Raw genomic sequence first — 24401 nt, forward strand, 5'->3', positions numbered from 1 at the left:
TCAACAGTTCGAAGAAACAGTTTCCTGCCACCTCCATGTCTTGCTTTTGCAGGAGGCGGTTGGGAGGAGTTGCCTTCAGACCCAATGTAATGTCCCGGCTATGTTCAGAGCCACCGCTTCCTATTACTGTGATTGAAGGCTTCCAGTTAAGCTTCGGCCTATCTTTGGAACAGTGTTAGGCTTGATATACAGCACCAAATAGGCAACATACTGGGGTTACTGTTCGGACTGTGTTCAGAAACACATTCAGATCTGCATGGCATATTTAGGACGTTCAGAGGATGGGCATAGCTGCCGGCAGTAGCACCCATGAAGCTGCATTTAAAGTCATGGCTAAATCTGTTCTTTTCAAAACAGATAGGGTGAATGACACAGTAGAAGATTGACCCCACACACCAAGGGTAGCATTAAAGCATCAGACGTGCAAACGAGCATGGAGAAGCAAGCCAGATGACCATGACTTACCTCTATAATACCTCTGGGTGATCTACTGCAGCACGTTGGCCACCACCAGAGGGACACACAGATAGACAGGTAGTGGATTCCATTCATGCGATGGCAGTCATAGAGAGGTTACTGCTGGTCAGGGACGTTTGGCAGATGTTGACTAGAGCACTCTAGCTCCTTCTGCATGTCAGAGTAGGGTTATCCTATCCCAACAGGAGCTGCTCATAGTGCAGAAGACCACGTCCAACAATGTTGGATTTGGTATTTAAAAATTGTGACAGTTTGAACTATCTGCTTCCAGCAGCTCTCTGAAAGCATGAAACCTAATATATTTTATATTAACGCAACATTAGAAAAACATTCCCCTGACAACACTTGCTGTAAATGGCGCGGAGGAACAACGTAACTTGAGATTGATTAAAGAGCAGTGCTCACCTCTGAGCTGGGCCTTTACATACAAACGATGCCCTTTTCAATGTGAGAGAAAGTACTAATTCCTATGAGGCGGTTTGATCCTCTGACTGCTTTTAACAACAGCCAGGAAATTCGTCATTGTTCAACCCCAAATTTTACTAATCCTAAATTAATTAAAAAGTGCATCTGGCTCCGTTTAACTAAGTGACAGCTTGGGTCACCCTGCCCTGTGCATGCATGGAGTACATCTCATGAGCATCGAAGTTTGGAAGAAATGATGTGCCCCTCCTACTTCGAGAGCATCAACACTTAAAAAACAGACTCACTAACTCATTGTCATCCAGAACTTGTCAGGGGAAAGCTGACGAGATGACCATACAGTGATAAAGGACAGAGACTGTTGCTTGTAAAGTGGTTTTCCACAGCCTGTGTTATTTCTAACCAAAACAATACATCTTCAAGTGCATTATTTTAATAATATCTGTTTTAATTATGTCCTGATAGAGAGAAAAATAACGGCTTTAAATTATTTTTCCTATTTTTGTACTGGCTGAGACATTAAAATACTAGTCATCAGTAAAAAGAAAACAGCCCAGTTGCAACCATAGGTCGTGTCTGAGACAGGCTACAGTACGAAGGTGTGTATTGATGAGAGATGAAATGGCTTTACCTGCCAATGATGCATCAGGTGCAGGTGGCAGCCCCAGGGCTATGAACAGCATTCTGCACCTCAATTATGGCTATTTCTGTGGGGGCGTTCTGAGAATGTTGTGTAGTTTAGTCAGTGCAGGATGCACACAGTAATATACTGTAGATAGGGCATGCATTATAATATTCAGGTAGTGGCAGTTCATGCCTAATTGGATGAGCAGCCATAATGTCGAATAACAATACTAGAATATGTGTGCCTTTCTGTTCTCTGCCAGATGATGTGGAAAAGTAAATAACTGTTTTATCTCAAGTAAGAAGTTGTGCTGGGCTGGATTTATTCTCACCAGTGTGGCAGGGTTATCAATGTGCTCATTTCATATCTGATATCTTGTCGCAGAGCCTTGCATATTCCCATGTTATAGTCAAGATCATTAGAATTATGCAATTTTGTGGCTATGGTGTTTTCCGCATAATTGTGGATTTCCCACATAATTAATTATAAGGGTGAGCTGTCTCCACACTTAAGAGATTTTGCAAAGGATTAGGAAGATAGAGAAGTTTAAAGATGTCCTTTGAATATTTTTCCTGTTCATGGAAGTCTTTTTAAATTAAAATTATTTGCTTCATTCACATCCCTGTGAAAATGGGGAATACAGATAAACTTGCCCCCATGTACTGTCTCACTTACACCTGCTTCATCCAGATGTAAGTTTAGAAGTCTAAACAAAGTTATTAAAAGCTATTAAATGTTTTAAACATGTCTCCCAGAGAATTATGACTTGCTTAATGTTTCAATTGCGTTCCACCCATTTAGTCCACCATGATTTTTAGCTTTCAATCACTCAGTTTTTGGACCTTTATTGTGGGTAAGTTTCATTACCTGAGTCTCACTCATGGTAAATACACAGCAATTGGGTAAAATATGTTTACTGCCAGTGTCAGCCTTTTAAGATGAGGCAACTGCAGCACATCTAGGGTTTTACACCTGATTACATGTGAACACGTGTGCACATGTGTGCAGGCTCCACATATAAGACTATTGTTGTGCATCGCCCAGTAATTGCGCACAGGTAGCCTGGCACAGAAGGGACTCTGCAAGGACAGGTTCTGACCTGGGGTAGGCCTTACAATAATAGTGGCCATTTATAGATAGGTCAATTGGGTTTATTGGAAAATATGTTGTATTTTCACTGTATCATACATATAGGTAACATCTCCCCTAAAGTTCAGTTTCACTCCACTTAGGTCTGCCTAGTCCAGCAAGATGTCAAACTGGGGTAAATATGCACAGCAAGTTTGAATATGCATTCCAAACACATCACACATAAATCTCATGGGACGTCAAGATTTGTCATATTTCTCTGGCTCAGCTCAATCAGATTCCAGGCCCTGGAGCTGTATTATGGAAAGTATTCACTGTCCCTGTTTGTGCCATGTTGTACCATGTGCAAACAGGGACAGTTGCACCATATTAAAATGAATGTGCTGCCCCAGGGCAGCTATAAGCTCATGCTGCCTTAGGGGCTGCGCATTCAGTGATATACGGAGCAGCTGCATCAAATTTGCTCCATGTTTCACAGTGCAGGTGGCATTTCTTCTCCACTTTAAAGAGGGAAGAGATCCACCTGCAGGAGGATGCCTGGGGGGTCCATGTGATCCTCTTTCCCCACTCCAGAGGGCTGCCTTAAGTAGGCGTTCTGACAATGCACCACCTTTACGTAGCGCACAGTGGGTGGCCTCTTAAGGACCTGTTTACATCTGCACCCACATCTATAATACAGCACGGGCAAAAAGCCACAGCGATTCCCTCATTTGCATAGGGCCATGTGGCAATGCAAATGAGGGTTCATCCCCTTAAGACAGCACTGGTGCCACATGTGCAGAGAAGGGGGGCACACAATTATTTGAGTTTCCTTCTGTGGTACCACAGAACCCTGGGGGCACACAAAGTGGGTGCACATGCCATGTACACCCCATGGCACAATGCATAATACTTCCCTGGAGCCAACACAGGAGGGACTCACCTTTGAAGTTTTGGTGGGAAAGAATCTGGCATTGAATTCAGTTGGGAGTGGAGCAAATACACTTGGAAGAGTCCTTTTCAGAGAAAAGCTGACCACACTATTTTTAATTGTCCTAGAATGCTGTGTAGGAAGGTTAGGACAAGGGATGGAGGGATGGTGTGGCATGGTAGGATTGGCCAGGGGTGCCTGGCATCTAGACATTTTCACTCCCACTTAAAAAAACACAAAAATGTCTTCATAAGGGAGAAACGGGGAAGAAGATTCTGTATCTGGGAGGCTATGACAGCAGAAGACAGGCAAGCTGGAAAGAGGAACCACCTGATGCCCTGCAAGATGAAATAAGGATTTTGTCTCTAGCTGAGCCATGGAACTAGAATGAGCCTTTCCAGGGCGAGTGGCGCTGGCCCTCTTTTGCCCCCGGGGACCAGTTGGGGGAAGACCTTGACTTCACAGCCACCCCAGGTACCCTGCAAGAGAGCAAGAAGGCTATGAGGCCAAGGAGTGCAGGCAGGAGGGTTTTCTAGCTGGTAGCAGAAGGGCTGCACAAGATGCCCCCACCAGCAGGGGAGGGAGGAGCGCACCAGGCGCCAGACAAAAGAGAAAGCTGGTGCAGAAAGCCAACACCATGTGCCCTGTTAAAGGCTAGGAGGCCTAATTAAAATGCTCAGCATGAGGAGCAAAATGAGCCAATGATTGTGACAATCAGCCCAAGGATGACCGAGATATGCATTTCAAAAGATTCAACCTCTGAGAAGGAAAGATGACCGTGGGGCACTCCGTTGCAATTCCCTTGAGAACACTCCCAGGGTACATCAGGGCCTACGGATTGATGCAAGTGGATGTTTTATACATCAAACTGCCCACCCTTTGAGTGCATGCATGGGGCCCCCTTCTCACAGTAGTTTATGCTCAGGAGCGACGCAAAAGGGAAAAAGGAAACCGGGCAGGTGTAGTGGGCCACGTTCCAGGACCCTATCCCAGGAACAAGAAGGAAAAGTAAACCTCCTGGGTGCTCACCCATAACCATGTTCCATGGGGGCGTGCATACCCTGCTCTCACTTGCTTTTCCTGCTTGGGAATAAAGCAAGGCATTGCTCCTGCCTGCTGCAGTCAGCATGGGCAGGAACCCAGAGGATGCGGACTGCGAATCCGGGGGGCTAATGGGGCCACTGCGGCTGGCCCTAATACCTCTCAATAACCCCTGCAAGTGTGGGTGTGTCAGGTGGGATTGGGGCATCTCTAAAACAAAAGAAAGAAAGGGAAAATGAATAGGTGTCACGAGGATGCACAAAAACAGAACAGCAGGAGACTCTGTACTAAGATTATCACTGCTCCCGAGAGGAGCAGCTCATAACGATCTGCAAGGGCTTTTGTGCCTGTCTTCCTCATGGTGTCTCAAAGAGGGCAGGGGCACCACCAAAGTACAGTAAAAAAAGTTGGTTTCAAAGAAAGGGAGCACACTTCCTACACTCCAGCAACAAAGTATGACCCCAAAGCATCATGGTAAATGCAGATGAATTCATAGTCCATTCAAAAAGTAATAAAGTCTTTCACCTCTGTAGGTGCAACAAGTGCTGTATCCCTGTACACGTGTTTCTGCGTTTAGTCCATCACCAGAAGGGCGCAGCATGGTATAGGGGTTTGCTTGAAATGCTGCCAAATATCTTCTCGGGTTTAAGTACCACTCATGGCACACAGGTGTCTCCCATGGCTCGTCAGCCGTGGCTCAAGGGAGCTGTCAATAAGACAGTTTCAAAGAAAGGGAGCACACTGTCTACACTCCAGCAACAAAGTATGACCCCAAAGCATCATGGTAAATGCAATTTGAATTCATAGTCCGTTCAAAAAGTAAAAAAGTCTTTCACCTTACATTAAAAAAGTTGTTGGGGGCTGTACAACATGCACTAGCCCCCATGACAAACACCTTAAGCTCTGTGGGATATGGTAATCATTAGCCCTTGGAGAGGTTTGTGATTATTTTAAACACACCCATAGTGGTAATTTTTGCTGTTTGACTCCTGGTGGCTGGTCCTATGGCAGAATTTAGGTAGCCTGTAGAGAGTAAAAGAAGACTGACACAAATGTTTGTGGTGGTTTCCAATTAAAAACTCTTTATTAATGTCATTTAAGAACAATGGAATGCCTTTATTACTGTCTTATTAGTGTGGAGACCCCTTCACACAACCAATCGGTGGGTTATATATATTGATGTGGTAACCCCTTGAGAAAGCCAATAGGCCTGCCTTTATATATCGATTTCATGACTCCTTGATAAAGGCAGGAGCCTGTCTTATTTAAAAAGACACCCTCTGTCTCTGTGATTTTATATCTGGTATAGGTGTGGAAGGCATTCTGATTGTGGGGTTCAAGAGCCCCTAGGATTGAAATATAATGCAAGGGTGTCAAAGATATTTTCACCTAGAGGTGTATATATTTGAAATTTAATGCCTAGTATTTAGTAGTTTTTGTGTAGTAAATGTACTTTTCCTTTTTAAAAGAAAATGCACTGACTGGACAAACATGTATTGATTGTTGTTGTTGAGTGCCAGCGAATGGAGATTACCAGCCCACATCACATCCCCTGAGAAGGCATTGGACTGCTCTGCTTTGCCACCCTAAAAGAGGTATTTGGTTTCCAGTAAGAAGACAAATGTGACCCTACTAATTGTGAAAGACTCACATCATATGCAACTAGAAACCCAATTTCTTACAATTTTTTTAACTAGTGCACTCATTCTTAATGTCCTGGAATCTACAAGATTAACATTTCCTGAATTAATGTTTTACAGGAACAGTGATCAATTCAGTGTTTGCCTTTCTGATCAATGAGTAGAATTGTCTGTTCACACTCAAACGTCACTCAAACTGTAGTAGACTAGCCACCGTAATACCTCTGGAAAAAAATAAAGGCTGGGTCAGGGTCAGTCACTTGACAGGCTTGTTGACCCTGAAATACTAGTTAGATGTTGCTAAAGTGCATAAGAGCAAGTGATAAAATTTAACATACAATACAAATCTTAGCTAACCACTTACCAAGCTAGTTCCGCTACTGATGGAGCTGTGAAAGAAGTTGTTGCATGTTATGTCTGCATGGTACAGCTGGAACAGAGTCAATTACATGTCACTGTTTTCCATTTGCAAGGCAAGTGTAGTGGTGCAGAGTAGAGCAACATATCATGTGGGTGCCTATAAAAAAAACAGATAGGTCTTGGACACAATCAAACACATACCAGGCTTGTGTGACTGAAAGGCTGGTAGGGCTTGGGTGGTGTCAGTCATATGCCAGGCTTCTCTTCAGACAGGTCATAATGTAGAGGCAGAGTCAATTATATGACAAGGTTGTGCATTGTAAGGGCTGGGGAAAATACAGGTGCATATGCTTACCAAGTAATTAATATCTTTCAATGAATAAATATTTACATGTGTATTATCCACCAGTGGCAGTCGCCACTGGGTAGCTAAAGCCTGGTCATCGTTTCCATAGGAAATGTTTTTTTCGTTTAGCTAATAACTCTGGTGCAGTTTGATAATTCTTCACACAACATTCCAAAAAAGTGCCACGTTTTGAATAGTTTGTGCATGGAAAGCTTTGGAGTGTTCCGTCAAATAGGAGCACAAAAACTGCTCAACGGAATTACACTAAATTTTGCAAGTAGCTAGATTTTGTCCAGAAAGCATGGCTTTTATGATTTGGTGTAAATCTATTCAGTAGTTTTGAAGATATTAAGCTATAAAAATATTTGTATATCTGGACAGTTGGGTTGAAGGGACTCCCATGAGAATCTCTCAAACACAGTTTTAAGAAATAAAGCCTTCTTATTGGCCTACGGGACTTTTTTTGTTTGTTTGCTTGTTTTTTTTTTTTTTTGTTTTGTTTTTTTACTCTTGGGCCACATAGCTCCTGGGGAAGCAAGCTGCCTGCAAGAGGAGGAACAATGTTGCAGGCAGCCTTTACAGAACTTGGGGACTTGGTCCATTGTCCTGAGGTTAGGTGAAAAAAATATATATATTAAGGGAGCACCAAGACCTGGGGGGGCGGGGTCTTAAAAAGACACCCCCCTCTATCCCCCGGGCCGAAATAAAATTACAATTAAAAAGTCCTGATCCTGCAGGAATCTCGCAAGACCCACAGGAGTCCTGCTCGATTGCAACTAATAATTTAAAATAAAACGTCATGTTGGTGTCTAAATGTTTATAGTATTTAGGGGAGGGTAGTATGCAGCCCCCCCTCCTGAGCCAGAGATAGGCCCTGGGGACCCAAACACCTGGGGCCAAATTAATAAAAGAGGAGAGGGGGACGCGCATCAGGCAGCCATTACAGGATTTGGGGACTAAGGGCCTGATTCTAACTTTGGAGGACGGTGTTAAACCGTCCCAAAAGTGGCGGATATACCACCTACCGTATTACGAGTTCCATAGGATATAATGGACTCGTAATACGGTAGGTGGTATATCCGCCACTTTTGGGACGGTTTAACACCGTCCTCCAAAGTTAGAATAAGGCCCTAAGTTCCCTGACCTGAGGTTAGGTAAAAAAAAAAAATTATAATAATAAAAGAAGAAGAAACTCCCATCAGCATTTACATTTTTATTTTATTTATGGGAGTGGGCATTCAGCCCACCTCTGGAGCTAGAGGTGGGCTCTGGGGATCCCATCACTCTGGGCCAAATTAATGAAAAAGGTGATGGGGTCCTCCTCACCCAACCTTAAAGGGCCCAGGGAACCCTATTACCCAGGGCCAAAACTATAATAATGAAGGAGGAAGGTACACGATCCCCTGTCCAGGGCCTTTAGTGGCCCATGGGACCCCATCCCCCAAGATCAAACACTTTAATTTTAAGGTAAGGGGTGTGCGCCCCCATCCCCCGAGACCAAATGAGGCCCGAGGACCCCATCTCCTGGGGCCAAACAATAACTAGAGGGGAGGGGGGCTTGTGCCCCCCTCTCTCAATACTAAAATGTTTGGCCCAGGGGATGTGGTCCCCAGGGCCTCTACATGCTCGGGGAGGGGGCTGGAGGATGGGCAGGGAAAGAAGTGTGCTCCCACATTGCCATGCACTGCTAATTACCTCCCATATTACCTCACTCATGACATGATCTATGATATCATTGAAAACATGACTGCAACATCTGAAATTACAAGATTGATGCAAAGGACGTGCATAGTGGGGGTGCAAGTTATAGTTACTAGAGATAACTGTAACTGGTGAATTTCAGTGTTTCTGTTATGTTTAAAACGATACGTTGGCACTGAACTTTTTACATAACTATAACATTTTAACCCTTGTTTTTTCAGTGACTATATATTTATATAATGAAAAGTATAATTATATACTGAAAACAGTGACTATATATATTTATATAAGTACATAGTAAATGAAAAAACAAAGTTGAAGCAGCATTTAACTATATATACATATATATAGTAATTGAAGAAATAAAAGTTAAAGTGACGTCATAGTTAGGTTTTGAAATAACACAAAAACGAATGTTGAATAACCTAAAAAACACACAACACTGAAGTTAACCAGTTATAGCTTACAGAGCTAACTAAAACATGCTCCCCTGCTATGCAGCATTTATCACTAGGGGTGGGTGGTAAACTCCGCTCCGGTGGCAGAGTTGGGAGTTTCGCCACTCTGTGCTTGGAGCGTATACTTCAGCAAAAAGTCACACAACTGCTGTGAGGGGGAGTTAACCAGCACCCACCGCCAATGCACCAATAGGGTACAGAAGAATTCTCCCTATTAGCTATATACCTGTTAAAGTTCATGTGATTGCGCATATCACCGCTACTTACTTTCAGTCCTTTATACTGGTTGTGAGTGTGCAATCATTCACATAACTCCATGTCAGTGCAACTGTTGGTGCATGCACAGTTTTGGAGAGCTCGACCATGTGTGAGGAAGAAGTGTGTAGAATGCTCAGTTAGCATACTTTTGGGGATCTGCAACATACCTGGGAAATGTCGTTTTTTCTACTATTCGGCCTTCTGCCTAGTCAAACACGAGCACCACAAGTCCCAAAAGCAGTGGTTTCAGGGTAAACCACAGGTTACAAGCACAGTGACCTGTCCAGGTTGCAGCCGGTGTCTAGAGTACTTCCTGCCATCCAGCCCCCTCTCTCCCTGTGCAGATATCACTCCCTCAGTCCCTTGGGCTGTGCACTGCTGACACTCCACCAGTTGTTGTTGTCCGAGTGATCCTGGTGATGCATACTGGGAGGTGGGGTCCTCCTGCAGCAGAACTGGCCTCCCTCCATGTGAGCCAGTGGCATGTCCACAGAGCAGAGAGGATATGAGCCCCCCCCCCCATCTGGAGGAGAACAGCTTTGTGGTGCCCACTGCTCCCTCCCCACACTAAGAACACACTGCTGCTGGGGGAGGACTGCCAGTGCCGGGTGGAAGTGCCAGATCCAAGCTGACCTGCTGCAGATCATGATCAGCAAAGTAAGCAGTGCCCCAGAGTTATGTGACCTAGACATTTTAGAGTCTTATGATGTTAATGGGGTTCAGGGTTGTGATGCGACTTTATAAAAGTTGGTGGTGTTCTTGTTTTTGAGTTTTGAGTTTTTAAGTTTATCTTTAGTTAATCACTGAGACGTCTTGCCAGTCACATGCCAGCCAGTGGCTCTTAAATGCTGACAACCAGGTTTCAATGCATGCCTTATGATAGCTAGTATGGGCATGGCAGTTAGCTGCTTCATGCCTCAGGGGAGAGTTAGTTGCAGGTCCAGCCAATGTTCTGAAAGGTTGATAGGGTTGTACAGAGTCAGTCAAACATCCAGAAGATACTTCTTGGTAACCCTTCTTGGAGGAGAAAGGCCAGTCTTGTGTTAGACTGATTCCCCTGGAAAGTCTGTAATCTGGTAAAATGCATTATCACTACCAATTTGAATTAACTAAAAAAGAATTAAAATAAAATATGAAGGAAAATCTGCTAAATTGGACAGCAGTAAAATGGCTTACCGTTATTTTTCATTTTGTGGTGTTTTTCATGGTCTAACTAAACTTTTTACCCTCAGCACACTGCACAATTCTTCATTGTTTTTTAAATGTGGTGGCAAGTTTATCTGGATAACCTGAAGGGATGGGGTTCTCCAAGTGTAAAAACAAGTCTAGGACGGTCCTTCTGCCACACACGGAACTCCACCAAATTTCACAGAGTTTTTAGACAACTCTGCACGTTCTGCCCACCCCTACGTATCATCTCACATATTAAATCACTCGTGGCATGTTAAATTAGATCATTGATGACATCTCAAATGACAGATTTGATGACATTACGGATGACATCATCAAGTTATTGTAATAGTATTTTTTATGGTTTGTGGACTTGAAGTAATTCAACATGCTAAACTTGTGGTCAATTTTCTAGTCACCTTAACAGGAATACCCTTTTAAAGACCTCACATAACCTGGAATTTTATGTCAATCGGTTGACAGGTATGCCTTTGCTACTGAAAATGCACTTGACAGGCTTTTGGGACAACATTCCATAGATTTGTAAAATGCACTACACACATTCCTGGGATAGGCATGATCTATACAATCTTTGAGCCATGCTTAAAACACCAGTGTGAGAAAACGTACCTCAAAGTAAATTGCCACTACATTCAACATTAATCAGCAATCTGCAGTGCCACAAAATCTTCAGAAACACTCTGGAAATACATACCCACACCTTATAAACACCCTCGTTAAATAGAATTTGTCTATAGCACTGTACTACAACAATTTAAAATGGGCACATGCCTAAATATCAACTGGGGGTGATCTATTGTCAACAGAAGCTTTGGCCTTTCCCAAGCGTATTTTGCCACAGGCTTTGGTTTTATGCCACAATCTACTTTGAAACATTCCTCTACAACCCACATCTGGTGCACTCAGCATTTACCTTGTAGGACATGGAGTGATACCTGAACCCCATACTTTAGTGATTTGGAAACGGTGCATCATATAACGTTCACTATGCACAACCACATTTGTCTACAGGACTTCTGTTATTTCACTGCTATGAACCCACACATGATCACACAGTATTTCTATTCTGTATATGATTACAGTGTTATCAATGTCATTCGAGATGTCATCAAACAAGTTGTTCTACTCTCCCACCAAATATTTGACATACTTGTGTGAGAGCTCTATTGTGCTCTTTATGTGTAGGTGTGAAAACAAATAGGTCATCGAAATAATTTTATGCATTCACAACAGGCTCTTTAACATGTAAATGATGTCTTGGAAAAATTCTGCAGCTGATGACACACCAAAACTATCTCTTGTATATAAACAAACCAACATGTGTAGAAAAGGTTGTAATGTACCTGCAGCTTTCGTCACGTTCCCACTGCTGATAACTCATTTGAATCAAGTCAAGAAAAGACCTCTGAACCATTCAATTGCTTAATCATGTCAGCAACCTGAGGTCCTGGATGTCATTCTTGTCCAATTTATTTGTTTGCCTGACTCATGTCAACGCATATGCTCAGAGCTCCTTCACTATCCTTTTGTGCACTACTAATATGGGAGAAACCCATGGTATTGGACCAGTAGAGCTCTCAAGAATATCATGCATAAGTATGATTCAAGATATTTTTCAACAGCTTCTAGAAAACGAAAAGCAACTTGCGTATGTCTCTAAGTAACAGAACGGACATCCTCATTAGTATGCAGCTTTACTTTCATAGGGGGTCATTCCGGGTCGGCGGTAGCACCGCCAACAGGCTGGCAGTGCTCCGCCGGGCATTCTGACCGCGGCGGTACAGCCGCGGCCAGAAACGGAAAGTCGGCGGTGTACCGCCGACTTTCCGCTGCCCATGGGAATCCGCCATGGCGGCGCAGCTTGCTGCGCCGCCATGGGGATTCCAACCCCCTCACCACCATCCTGTTCCTGGCGGTCGAAACCGCCAGGAACAGGATGGCGGTGAGGGGTGTCGTGGGGCCCCTGGGGGCCCCTGCAGTGCCCATGCCAATGGCATGGGCACTGCAGGGGCCCCCGTAAGAGGGCCCCACTTTGAATTTCAGTGTCTGCTCAGCAGACACTGAAATTCGCGACGGGTGCTACTGCACCCGTCGCACACCTTCCACTCCGCCGGCTCCATTCGGAGCCGGCTTCATCGTGGAAGGGTGTTTCCCGCTGGGCTGGCGGGCGGCCTTTTGGCGGTCGCCCGCCAGCCCAGTGGGAAACCCAGAATGACCACCGCGGTCTTTTGACCGCGGTACGGTCTTCTGGCGGTCCCAGCCAGGCCGGCGGCTACCGCCGCCGGCCGGGATCAGAATGACCCCCATAGTCTTTAAATTTCCTAAGCCATGAAACAACTAAGGGATTTTAATTGCTATTTTGTGATGAGCATTCATGTTGTAATTCAGAGAAACCAGTCCCATGCCAGCAGTCGTGTTGAAACTAAGCAAACAAGCACTTGGTGCTGTACCTTGCAGCACCTTTGTTTTCTTATGTTTTACTGTCACCATGAATGAACCTTGACTCTTCATTGGCGTTGATGAAGCCCAAGTATACACTTTGGTTTTCGACAGCATAAGTCGCAGTAACAAAGACAGTTTATTGTATTTCCCTTCAGGCATTATATTTATTGTTGCAGCACAGTCAATAATTAAAGGTATTGAATATTAATTTATTTCCAATGTAATCTTTGGACAGTGTTGGTAGGATTTTGCTGCTTTGCCATGTCGACTTTCTTTGACTGACATTTTTCTTCACATGCGACCTGTCCAATATGTGCAGATTTTTAGGAGGTAAACATCGACATGGTACAACTACTTTGTTCAGTTTCACTTCTTATTGTGGAGGAAGAACTGTTTGATGATAATTTAGATGGTAATCAACTTTGTTTAGTATCTATTTGCTCAGCTGATATCACCGCTTGGCCTTCTGGGCATGCATCGAATGTTGCTTCTAGAACATTCTGGAGGCCATTTTGTCTTCATGCCGTGATACACTTACTTTTTCCTTCGTTTTATACATCGCCACAAAATGGTGTTCTTTACCACAGCCTTTGCATACCTGTCCAACGGCAGGACACTTTTCTTTGTGTGGAAATGAAAATTCACATCTGAAACAACTTCTTTTTAAGTGTAGACATCACTTCATGTCCATCAGTCTTTTGCTTCGGATTACTTTTCACACACATGACTCACTTGTTCTGGGAACCTATGGCCTCTGTGTCAGCAGCTTACCTCTCAGCACATGCCTCAGCTCTGGCAGCAATCAACACTCGCTCCACACTTAAAGTTTCTCTCAGCATTCGTGGTCTGAATAATTTGGACAAGCATCCATCAATAACTAAGCTGCGTGGCTTCTTCATCATTAAATTTATTGAACTTACAGTGTTTGATGAGTGTGCTGAGTCTTGCAACAAACTCAAATATTGTTTCTCCAACTCGTTGACATTCTTGACTGAAAACATATTGTTCATAATCAATGTTTCATACTGGATTGAACTGGGAATTCAACACATTCTTAATCTGACAGTATGCGACTTCATCAGCTCTCAGCATTTTCTTTATGACTTCTTTCACACCATCACCAGCAAGACTGTTGAGATATTTGATAATCTTTCCGTTATCGTTTTCTTCAAGTGCATCAATAAACTCTTCAAATGTTTCTATCCAGGCAGTCCATCTATTGCCAATATTTTGCTTTTTGGTGGTACTGAAAGGTGGTGGTTTCAAGAAGGCGACAGCATTGTAGGCCAGAGTGGAACTTACTGACGTTGAGAGTAGTGTGCTCCCCGACGCTCTAGGATGATCATGTTTAAGCAAGCTGTATTCAAAGTCTTTTGACATATGAGCCTCAGGATCATCTTTAACAATAATCGGAACTGTGTCTTCTCTTTTAGCAGTCATGTTCAAATTTCCAACTGTTGCCTTCCTCTCTTTGCTCTTGGAAGACCTATAGAGTTGTTGTGAGCCCCAGTCAGCGGCTTGATGGGCAACTGCTTTGGATATGGACAGCTCTATAAGCACAACCTTGAGCACCTCTCCTTGAGCCACTTTGTTGACTCTCTTTAGCTGTCTCAATAAGTCATCTATTTCATCTTTTTTACATTTCAGTTTGCATTTTCTAACACCTGGTTGATAACTGCCTTGCAGTGCTTGTCTTCGCAGCGTAATCTGGTAAATGATAATTGCCTTAAACTGTGCTTTGTGAACCTGGTTGTATCCACACCAGTGTTAACGCTCCGTACAATTTTTCACTTTATTTTGTGTAACAGTGCAGTACGTTTTTCTATGATCTTGGTTGTAGATTCCTGACCAACGATGCATAGACTTCTTAGTCATTTGCATGCTTCACACTGGCTGAAGCTGCGCTTTGACTCCACATATGCCAACTGTCAACTCAGGCTATGAAGAAGGCACATGTGACACACAAGCAGTTTGCTTGGAACACCTCAAACTCTCCAGGTGAGCATTTTCTTCTTTGTGTTACTTATCCCCTGTCTCACTGCCAGCTGTAACTTCTTCCCCAGCCTGGGGACCCGCTAATCTCTATATCACACATGGAGCTGCAAATCACACATCTTTATTCCTCTGCATGTGTCTGTGAACTCCCCGTGTTCTAAACCAAACATTCATTACATTCTGTTCTGGTGATTGTCACACTGATATGGAATCCGCTGAGAGACAGAAAGGTTCCGTTCTAAATCATGAAAAATACTCCACAAACCATTCAGAACTCGGCTGACAGAATCACTCTCAACCTCCCAAACCACACTTTTATCACACCACATCTAAAGGGGCTCACTGGTCCACCAGTCACAAATTAGCACAATTTAAGCCCCTCACCCACACCTCCAGGGCACTATATCACACTGGCCCAGCATAACTCAACAATCGCACCGGTTTTCACTAGCCTTCAAGACAGCTCCGCTCGTTTGGACTGCTACTTGCACACATCCTATGCATGCGGAGAACTAGATGCGCCGGTCAAGCCCTCTCCTACACAGCCCCTAAAGCGTGGACCAGATTGTTTGAATTCTGAATCTTGAATTCTGCAAGAACCTGAAGACCTGGCTTTTCTGTCTGGGCCCTAGTTATTCCTAGACTCAAATCTGCTCAGCCCCAGGTTACCCACCCAGGTGATAATGTGCTCTACAAATCTGCAAAACACAACTCCTTGAAATTTCAGAAGGGGTGAATGAGATGTGTGGAGAGCCTGGCTGGTTAGGAAAGACTGGACTTTGGGGGGGAGGGGTCATGCTTCTGAAATGGAAGGGAGTATCCTCTCTGGTCGTCCTTAACACTGAGCTAGTGGGTGTAATAAGCCTGTGGGAAGCCTTAAAAGGAATGAAGCCCAGAAAAGGGTATCCAGTGATAATTTGTGAAAGAGAGCACCAGTGTCCAAAGCTATGCACAGAGGCCTGCAGTTGGCGCTATAATATCTTGGTATGCTGTTTACTTATTCTGCATGGTCTTCCATCCACCCTCTTTAAACTTTATCAAACACTATCTACCCCTTTATCTCACTCTTGCAGATTCTTTCTTTCCCGTGTGTGTGTTTTTCCCATCTCTTGCTTTCGGAAAATGTGTGATTTAGAAAAATAAGTACCTGTCTCCAAAAATGAGTGCCAATTGGGCCAACCCGCAAACACCGGCTCAAATTAAGCACCGAGTGCTGTGTCTCACTAATTACTGTGTGTGTTATACAGCGACTGCTTGAGTCTTCTCTTAGGAAGCCTCTGTCTCTGCCTTCTCGCTGCCTGACACTTCCACTGACTGATGTCACTGTGGCTGCCGGTGTAAAGTATCTGGGTAGAATCCCCTAGTGTTCTGCCCGGGGATACACAACAGTGTCAAGGGAGGCCGCCGCTGCGCGGAGGAAGCTGTCCACAACAGCCGCGAGTGTCGACAGATACCAGGCAGACAAAGTACAGGTTTTTCCATCTCTTCCAGGCTAGCTTTCGTCAAGGCGCAACCTAACAGAAGCAGGGGCAAGAGGATACTTGTCTGAGGACGGTGAACGCTTCCTTTGGCGGAAACATGATTCTTGAAGGGCCAGAGTCTGTCAGGTACACCCGGGAGGACTACCGAAGAAACACTCGACGCCTTGCATTGAGACCGTGCTTAATTTGGAAAACCCTGAATTTGCAAAGTAAAACGTCCAGCCCTACACTTGTATTATTTTACAAGCTAAACACTGGCTCTGGTGACTCAACATCTGAACGTAGAGAAACGTATAAACGGTTATCCTAGTTTAAAGGTGGTATGCATCGTGCATGCGACCCTTGCAATCTGTGCTGCTTGTATGTACTCTGTTGTGAACTCAGTCACCTTCCGTCGGGGCACACCCTGTCCACGCATGCAACAGTATCCAAGGCTGAGGGACTATGCACATTCGGTCCTGCATAGTGCGAGGCAGTTTTGTTTAGTGGTCGCCATGCGTACAGGGGGACACGCCACCCGTGAATTCAGTAAACGGAAACCGAATGCCGGGGGTGGGGGGTCTCCTCCCTTATGCCGGAAAAAACCCTTAAAGCACGCGGTAAAACATTGTATATGGGCAATGGGTGACGAGAGAGTGCTAACATTTATTAGACTATGTGTTATTTCGATATTTCTACGCTGCGATCATGGTGCCTATCAATGACTTCAAGGCGCGAACACAAACAGGGTTTAGTGTGTTAACTCTCCATTGGGTGTGAGGCTAAGAGCGTGTGTCCTCCAGGAGAACACTGGTGTCCTTCTTGCAGAAGGATACTTATGGCATCCTTTAGGGGTGGGGCACAGGGAACTGTGGTGAGGGGGCCGAAGTCGTGCTTCTGTGGAGGTATTTGGCCAAGCCAAATTTACACCCCTTTCCCTGGTGCGGTAAACACGCAGGTCCTTGTTCTAACGAACACCCGTCTCTCCCCCGATTCTAAAGCTAATATTTCGCTATTCCGAGCAGATATGCATGTGTACAAAATTGCTGCAGCGCGTGCCCTTTCCTAGTCTATGCCTTGAATAAGAAACGCGCAGCACGTGCCAGCCCAGATCCTGGCCGCTCTCCCCTTCTGACCCCTCCTTTAGGACTTCTCCCCTTGACCGATTCTCGCCCGTGGCTATAGAAAGCAGGTTCTACCTTCATTCAAAAGTCACTGTACTGATAACAGCCGACGACAGCAGAGGAAACACCTCTGAGACTGATCAGTGCACTCAGTGCGCCACGGAGGGTATAAGGCTCATCGCCGAGCTCAGCGCTGCTTCCTTCCACATATTTACCTGAAATGACGGAAAGCCTGCCTCACCTGTATGGAATTTACACCTGCGAACCCCAGGTCATAACAGAAGGCACAGGCGCCTCAAGCATTTGCAGTCCAGCTATAAAAACTGCTTACGGGAAATTGTTGCTAAGCAAAACCGCCGACAGACAACTTTTCCAGACTCTCGTGTGTGCTTGAAATATAAATTGCATTTATGGGCTGATCGAATTGGTAAAATTAAGTGATTTTGTGAAAGCAGTAAAAATTTACTTACTTCCATATTTATGGATGACGTACGATCAATTAAATAAAAACAATGGGATTTACAGAGAACATCGTGTAGGGTTTGTGATGCTATGGAAGGCAGACATTTAACAAATATGGCGCCGGATGCGGTAGATCACAGTGATGTAGGTGAGATAACCATGGACAGTTCCACGTGACTGGATTGCGCTGGTGTACCCAGCAACAATATTTGGCAGCAAAGGCAGCAAAATGCTGTGCCTACACTGGTCAACTGGTGTAAATGTCATTTTGTGCACAACAAGTATTGCCAATGATCAATCTCTGTTCATCAGAAATGGTGGAGTAATGATAACACGTCTACTGCCAACACAGATGAGTGGGCTGAGTGCCACCTGCGGAGATATTCCGGTCACCACAGTCAATCTGATTTAAGACCACCAGGGCCAATGAACCCTTATTTACTTTGAGGTCAGTGAAATAAGCAGTACTGAATAGGCCAATAATGAGCCCAAGGACGTCAGTAAAAAAAAGATGAGGTAGTTTGTGGGGTACAAAGGGCTGCACAAATGCTCAATATTATCAAAAAAGGTGAACTTGCTGTTAAGCAAATGGGTAAACTCTGACATTTTAAGAGAGTAGACAGACTGGAAAAATCTGACCAAGTCAGAATCAAATCTTGGTACAATTTGGCTATGATTGGTTGTCTGTCAACCAGTTTACATTTATGTACGTTCCGTTCCTTGCTCAAAAGCAAATCAAGTTTGTTTGCCAAGTGTTGACAATGACGTTTTTGGATGTGCTAAGTGGCGAGCTGAACATGAATTCAGAAGTTTCCTCATACCACGTGACAGGGTTAGCAGCATTTTGGCACCTCTACCCCTGGGAATGACAACTGAAAGAGAACGAAGACACAAAAGTGGCTTATAAACTCGAGTATTAAAAATTATAAACCTAAAACTGTCATATTCACTTATTCATTTTTGGATAGTTGACAGAACAAGGTAATCATGTGAGTAAAACTATAATTTGTCTTATATTATTTATGTTTCCGCTACTGACACCAACAGCTGACACATGTTTCATTTTAACTGATAGTTTTTCCTTATAACTTTCGCAAGGAATGATCCACGTCACATTTAAGGACCAGTATTTCGCAGTAGAGACTACGGCACCTTAAAAAAAATACCATACTCCCAAAATAAACATACAGTTCCAGGAGTGGACTGTCTCAAGATTTAGATTGTCATAGTTATTACAACGTAGAGTTCGGTCATTTTAGCTGCACCAAAATTAAGTTTGACAAACTCACATCCATCTTTCAGGATATCAGCAAAATTCATGGTTTGCTTTCCTATATTTGAAGCTTCAAATTGTATTTTTGGAGTGGTCTTCCTCCTATCATTTTTTCCGGTGGAGCAGGTATTTCCCCTCAATATGTCTGATATCCTTTTCCACATTCATATCCCACTGCCTTCTTTTTTTCAGGATGTGATTTTTGGCATCCATTGCTTCTTCACACTTCACCGCCGTTACTCCACCCCCGTCCACCCTTTCGGCCCCAGAATGTTTTTTTTTTTTTGCTGGCATAGTATATATTTGTAGCATGAAAAAGATCAAGAAGTGAAGGCTTATTTTAGGAATTTTATTTATTTGCCCACTGAATATTTATTCTTCGAGATTTTGATATTTACCTATTAGATGCAATTAAGAAACTTTAAGATTTCACCTTTTCTTTGGTCACAGAAGTGCTGGGAAACATGCCAGTCATTAATATTAAGAGCTACATCAAATAAAGTATCCTTATGTTTAGTCCTGAGTTGTTCAACTTTTACTGCTATGTGCTGGAAGTGCTCTCTTCGCTTTCTGTGGTGAAAACCTAATTCAGCCATATCACTAACCACCCACAGCATGAACACATCATACACACACAAGACACGGGCTTCTGTATCCCAAGGCAGGCGAAACCGAACAAAGGGCACACACTTACTAAGACATATACTTGACCTACCAGATTTAACAAAGATGGAAAGCTGCAGGTCGCTGCAGAAAGGGCGAGAAAACAAGGCAATATGAGCAACATGGACCTCGCAGGTGTGAGGGAGTGCAGCTGCCAGCAGTTTCGGTGATTAAGAGAACGCTCACCTGTGCTGGGGTGCACGCACTTCCAGGAGTCCACGCGCTCTCTGTGTGGGTTGGCAGAAGAGGCGCCAGGTCCACTAATTGCAGACTGGCTATGGGCTTCGGACGCTCCGCACCACGGCCACCAGTCACCTCCCGTGGAATGCCGGCCTGGGACAGGTCCTAAACGCAGGGCGCGGGCACCCGTGTTTGCTCGGCTTGACAGGTGCTGGCCCGAGCCTTGCCTCGCAGTTAATGAGGGTACTGCAGGAATGACAAGCCTCCGCCTTAAAACAGAAAGGAGAAAAAAACTCTGGCAGACACTCCCTCCTGGCAGGATTCCACGGGACCTGCCGCCTGCCAGCAGCTCTTACCTTAATCGCATTGCTGGGCGAGATTAACATACCTGGCCCACTCTCCCCCTCGACCTGTCACTCCGCCATTGTTGGCCAAGCCAAGAGTCTCTCGGCTGCTTTGTCCCCCCCGCCGCATTGTGGCGGACCCAGTACAAATGTTGACTTTTTTTTTTACCGGTGTGTTCCTAAACTTTGCTATATCCAGCCATGTTGATGGTTAAAAGTTGTCGAGATTATGGCTGAGTGATGGCTTTGCGTGTTTACACGGTGAAATGCGCCCCCGGGAGAGCTGCACATCTCGGTACTACGCGCCTCTCGGGTTTCTATTTTGCACTCTCTGTCCTTTCCCCTGGAACACTATGAATGGCAGCCGGGTCCGTTCTGGAGACATGCCTGCGAGCCATGGGAGAAGCTAACCTCAGACGCATGAATCGTAGGCCAGAGGCTCGCTGGCGTAACCTGACTTCAGACAGTCAGAAAATTATGAATGGGGAGTACCTGTCGCTTCTGGTGCCTGCCAGCCCTTTGTTTACACGTGGCAAGCGTGGATAGTAAAAAAAAAAAAAAAAAAAAAAACACGTACCTGTATATTTATATATACTCCATGGTTCATAGACCCTGGCAGGCGTCCACGTGACTCACATCCTTGCAAGAATTACCTAGGAGGATTATAGCACACAGGACAAACATGCTGCATTGGATCACCAGCATTGATGATATATGTACCATACAGCTTGTAAAGTGTACAAACGGGTGTCTTTAGCTATGTCATTCTTTTGGTAGCGTTTAGTTTGTTTTACAGTGATTGATGGATGTCTAGACATTGGTAGTATTTTTTTTACTGCAAAAAAAAAAGGAACCCGGTCCTGGGCCAACCTGATTTTGTTCATGGATGGCGGATAAGGAGAGAGTTGAAGTGGCTTCCCAAGACTACTGAAGTCCTAAAACGGTTAGGTTGTCCAATAGTTAGGGTGACTGTTCAGTTTAGAAGAGAGTCCTCTGCATTAAACATAAGAGTATGAACACTGGAGATTGTTTAATGAAAAGACAATCGAAGTGGCATAAGGTGGGCAAGTTGTGCTGCCATCTCTTTATCCTGAAATATAGTAGACTTGTCACATTTTGAACTAGCTTCAGCCTGCTAATGAGAAATTCCTTAATTCCGCACAAGAAGGATTGTCTGACCAAAAGTCTTGAGAGTGTAAGTTCCTGGGTGAACATTATGGGATGGTGCTTTAGGAATCGCAAGAAGTACCAAATGAGCAACTGAAGGATCTTCCCATTGGTGATTCTCATATTATGGCCAATTTTATGAAGGACCATAACTTTTTTTCTCCTGCAGCACTGGGACTGGCCTTATTCACGAAGAACATGGTCCCACCTATTTCCGATTATTAACCTCCTGCCTCCAGGCTGATGGGCACAGAAGCATTTAAATCACCATAAATGTAAAGATGGTGGGAACAGGAAAGTGTTACAAGCAAGTAGATTGAGCATGACTGAAAGTTAGATGTTAGTTTACTTGCCAGGTGATCCAATGTTTGTACCTCGTTACATGTTAGTGAAACTATCACATCTTTTTCACTGGATGCTTTCATATGCAGACTGACATGGACCTTAAATGGAGTTTTTCGGTGATATAGACAATCTGATGTAAATTCAGGAAAATGGCGATTCTTATAGGTTTACTGAATAAAGAATCAAGATTTTATTAAAGACAAGGAGGCTAGCATTGTGCAGGAACTATTATTTATTCCCTCTGAGCAGCAAAAAACATTAAAAGCTTCTAAATAGAACCATCACCGTGGTAAAAGAATGTTCATTCTCATATAAGCAGCTTGACCTCCATTTTCCTCTTCTTTTGTCTGTTCTTCCTGTCTCCTGCTATCAACCCTTATGGCAAAATTATCCTCTTAAAATTTTCTGCAAAATAGAACACAATATGTGACCATAATGTAATCTCTCCAATTCAAATGCCAACTTCAATCCTCCACAAACAGGCATCTCAATGAAATCCATTTGCATCTTGCTAAATGGACCGCCAGCTCTCCCAATGTGGCTTAGAGTTACCACAGTCCCTTTTCCGGCATTCATCTGTTGACAGATGATGCACCTGTGACAGGTAACCTCTGCAGCATGTCTGAACTTTGGGTTAAACCAGTCGATTTTGAATGACCTGATCATTGCATCTCTCCCGAGGTGAGCCTGTCCATGGTAGAGCCTAGCGAATTGTGACAGAAGACTGTTTGGCAAAACTAATTTCCCCTCCTCTGAGACCCACAAGTCGTCAGCCCTCTGTACACATTGCATTCTTTGCCAGGAGTGATTTTCCTCTTTGCTAGCACGGCCCTGCAGTGTCTTTAACTCATCTAGGGTATCAACCACCCTTAATGCAAGGTTTAAGCATGTGTCATTTTCAGTTTGCGGCATCAATTCCCACTGATCCTTAAGCGATATACAGTTCAATGCGCAAAACCTTGCGACTTGATCTGCATAACCGTTTCCCATGGATACAAAGTCTTGTGACTTAACGTGAGCATTGCATTTCACCACAGCAATTTCAAGAGGTAACTGAATCGCATGTAACAAATTCTTAATTTGTTCACCATTTTTCACAGGAGAACCAGAAGAGGTCATGAAACCTCTCTGCGACCATAGTTGGGCAAAATCATGTACAATTCCAAATCCGTACCTGCTGTCAGTATAGATAGTGACTCTCAGATTTTCAGCTGCGTGGCATGCCTTAGTAAGGGCAATTAGCTCTGCCACTTGTGCGGAAAACACTCTCTCGAGCCAGGAAGCTTCGATGATACCAGCTATGGTACATACAGCGTAACCAGCTCTCAGCATTCCGACTGAGACTCTCAAACAGGATCCATCAACAAACATAATACAGTCATTTTCTTTTAAATGTGTATTTTGAATATCAGGTCGTGGCTTGGTACATAGTTCTGTTACCTCAAGACAATCATGCTCGACTTCCTCTTCATTATTAACCTCCGTATTCTCAGCAGGAAGTAGAGTTGCCGGGTTCAACATAGTACATCGTTTCAGCGAAACATTAGGTGACCCCAGTATAATTGTCTCATATTTGGTAAGACGAGCATTTGTCATGTGCTGAGTTTTGGTTCGAGTCAACAAAATTTCAACTGAATGCGGAACCATTACTGTTAGGGGATATCCCATCACTATGCCTTCACACTGCGTGAGGCTCTGACCAACTGCTGCAACTGCGCGCAAACAACCCGGTAAGGCTGCTGCGACGGGGTCCAAGGTAGCTGAAAAATATGCTACAGGGTGATTTGCACCTCCATGGACCTGTGTCAAGACAGGCAAAGAACAAGCATCACGTTCATAACAAAACTGTAGAAAAGGCTTCGTGTAATCAGGCATACCCAAAGCTGGTGCCCTGCACATGCACTCTCTCAATTCCATGAATGGCTCAAGCTCTTCCTTGGACAACGCTATGGTATACGGCTCATCCTTGATCTCTTTGCCTGTCAGTTTTATCAAAGTTTGAGATAATCAAGAAGTTGGGTATCCACTGGTGGCAGTAGCCCACCATTCCCAAAAACATCCTGACATCTCTTTTTGTTGTTGGGGGGTTCATTTGTAAAATGGCTGTTATTCTTTCTTTCGATATTCTCCTGGACCCTCTTTCAATTAAGTGTCCTAAGTACTTCACTTCTTTCTGGCAGTACTGCAGCTTCTTGGGTGACACTTTATGTCCATTCTTTCCCAAATGATTCAGTAAGGCAATTGTGTCATACCTACAGTCATCCCTTGTCTTGAATGCAATCAACAAATCGTCAATGTACTGCATAGAGTCGAGTTAAAAGGCAGTACTAAGGATTCTAAGTCCTGTTTCAATATCTGATTGAAGATGGACGGTGACTCAGAAAATCCTTGAGGAATTCTGCACCAACTGTACACCTTATCCAGGAA

The 24401-nt window shown here is 44.1% G+C and overlaps 1 protein-coding gene across 3 annotated transcripts in view; it reads right to left on the bottom strand.

Annotated features, from left to right (window-relative positions):
- VWA2 (von Willebrand factor A domain containing 2) overlaps window positions 1-20511 on the bottom strand; it is a 225181-nt gene extending 204670 nt beyond the window's left edge. For 2 of the 3 annotated variants that reach the window (XM_069239310.1, XM_069239308.1), the window contains exon 1: window positions 20125-20511. The gene's annotated coding sequence lies outside the window, so the exon portion shown is untranslated. Of the gene's footprint in view, window positions 1-19990; window positions 20023-20124 lie in introns of all 3 variants that reach the window. The other variant, XM_069239309.1, reaches the window with a different exon arrangement.
- Window positions 20512-24401: the final 3890 nt, after the last annotated feature.

The sequence above is a fragment of the Pleurodeles waltl genome, chromosome 6 (assembly GCF_031143425.1).
Source record: "Pleurodeles waltl isolate 20211129_DDA chromosome 6, aPleWal1.hap1.20221129, whole genome shotgun sequence".
Taxonomy (NCBI): domain Eukaryota; kingdom Metazoa; phylum Chordata; class Amphibia; order Caudata; family Salamandridae; genus Pleurodeles; species Pleurodeles waltl.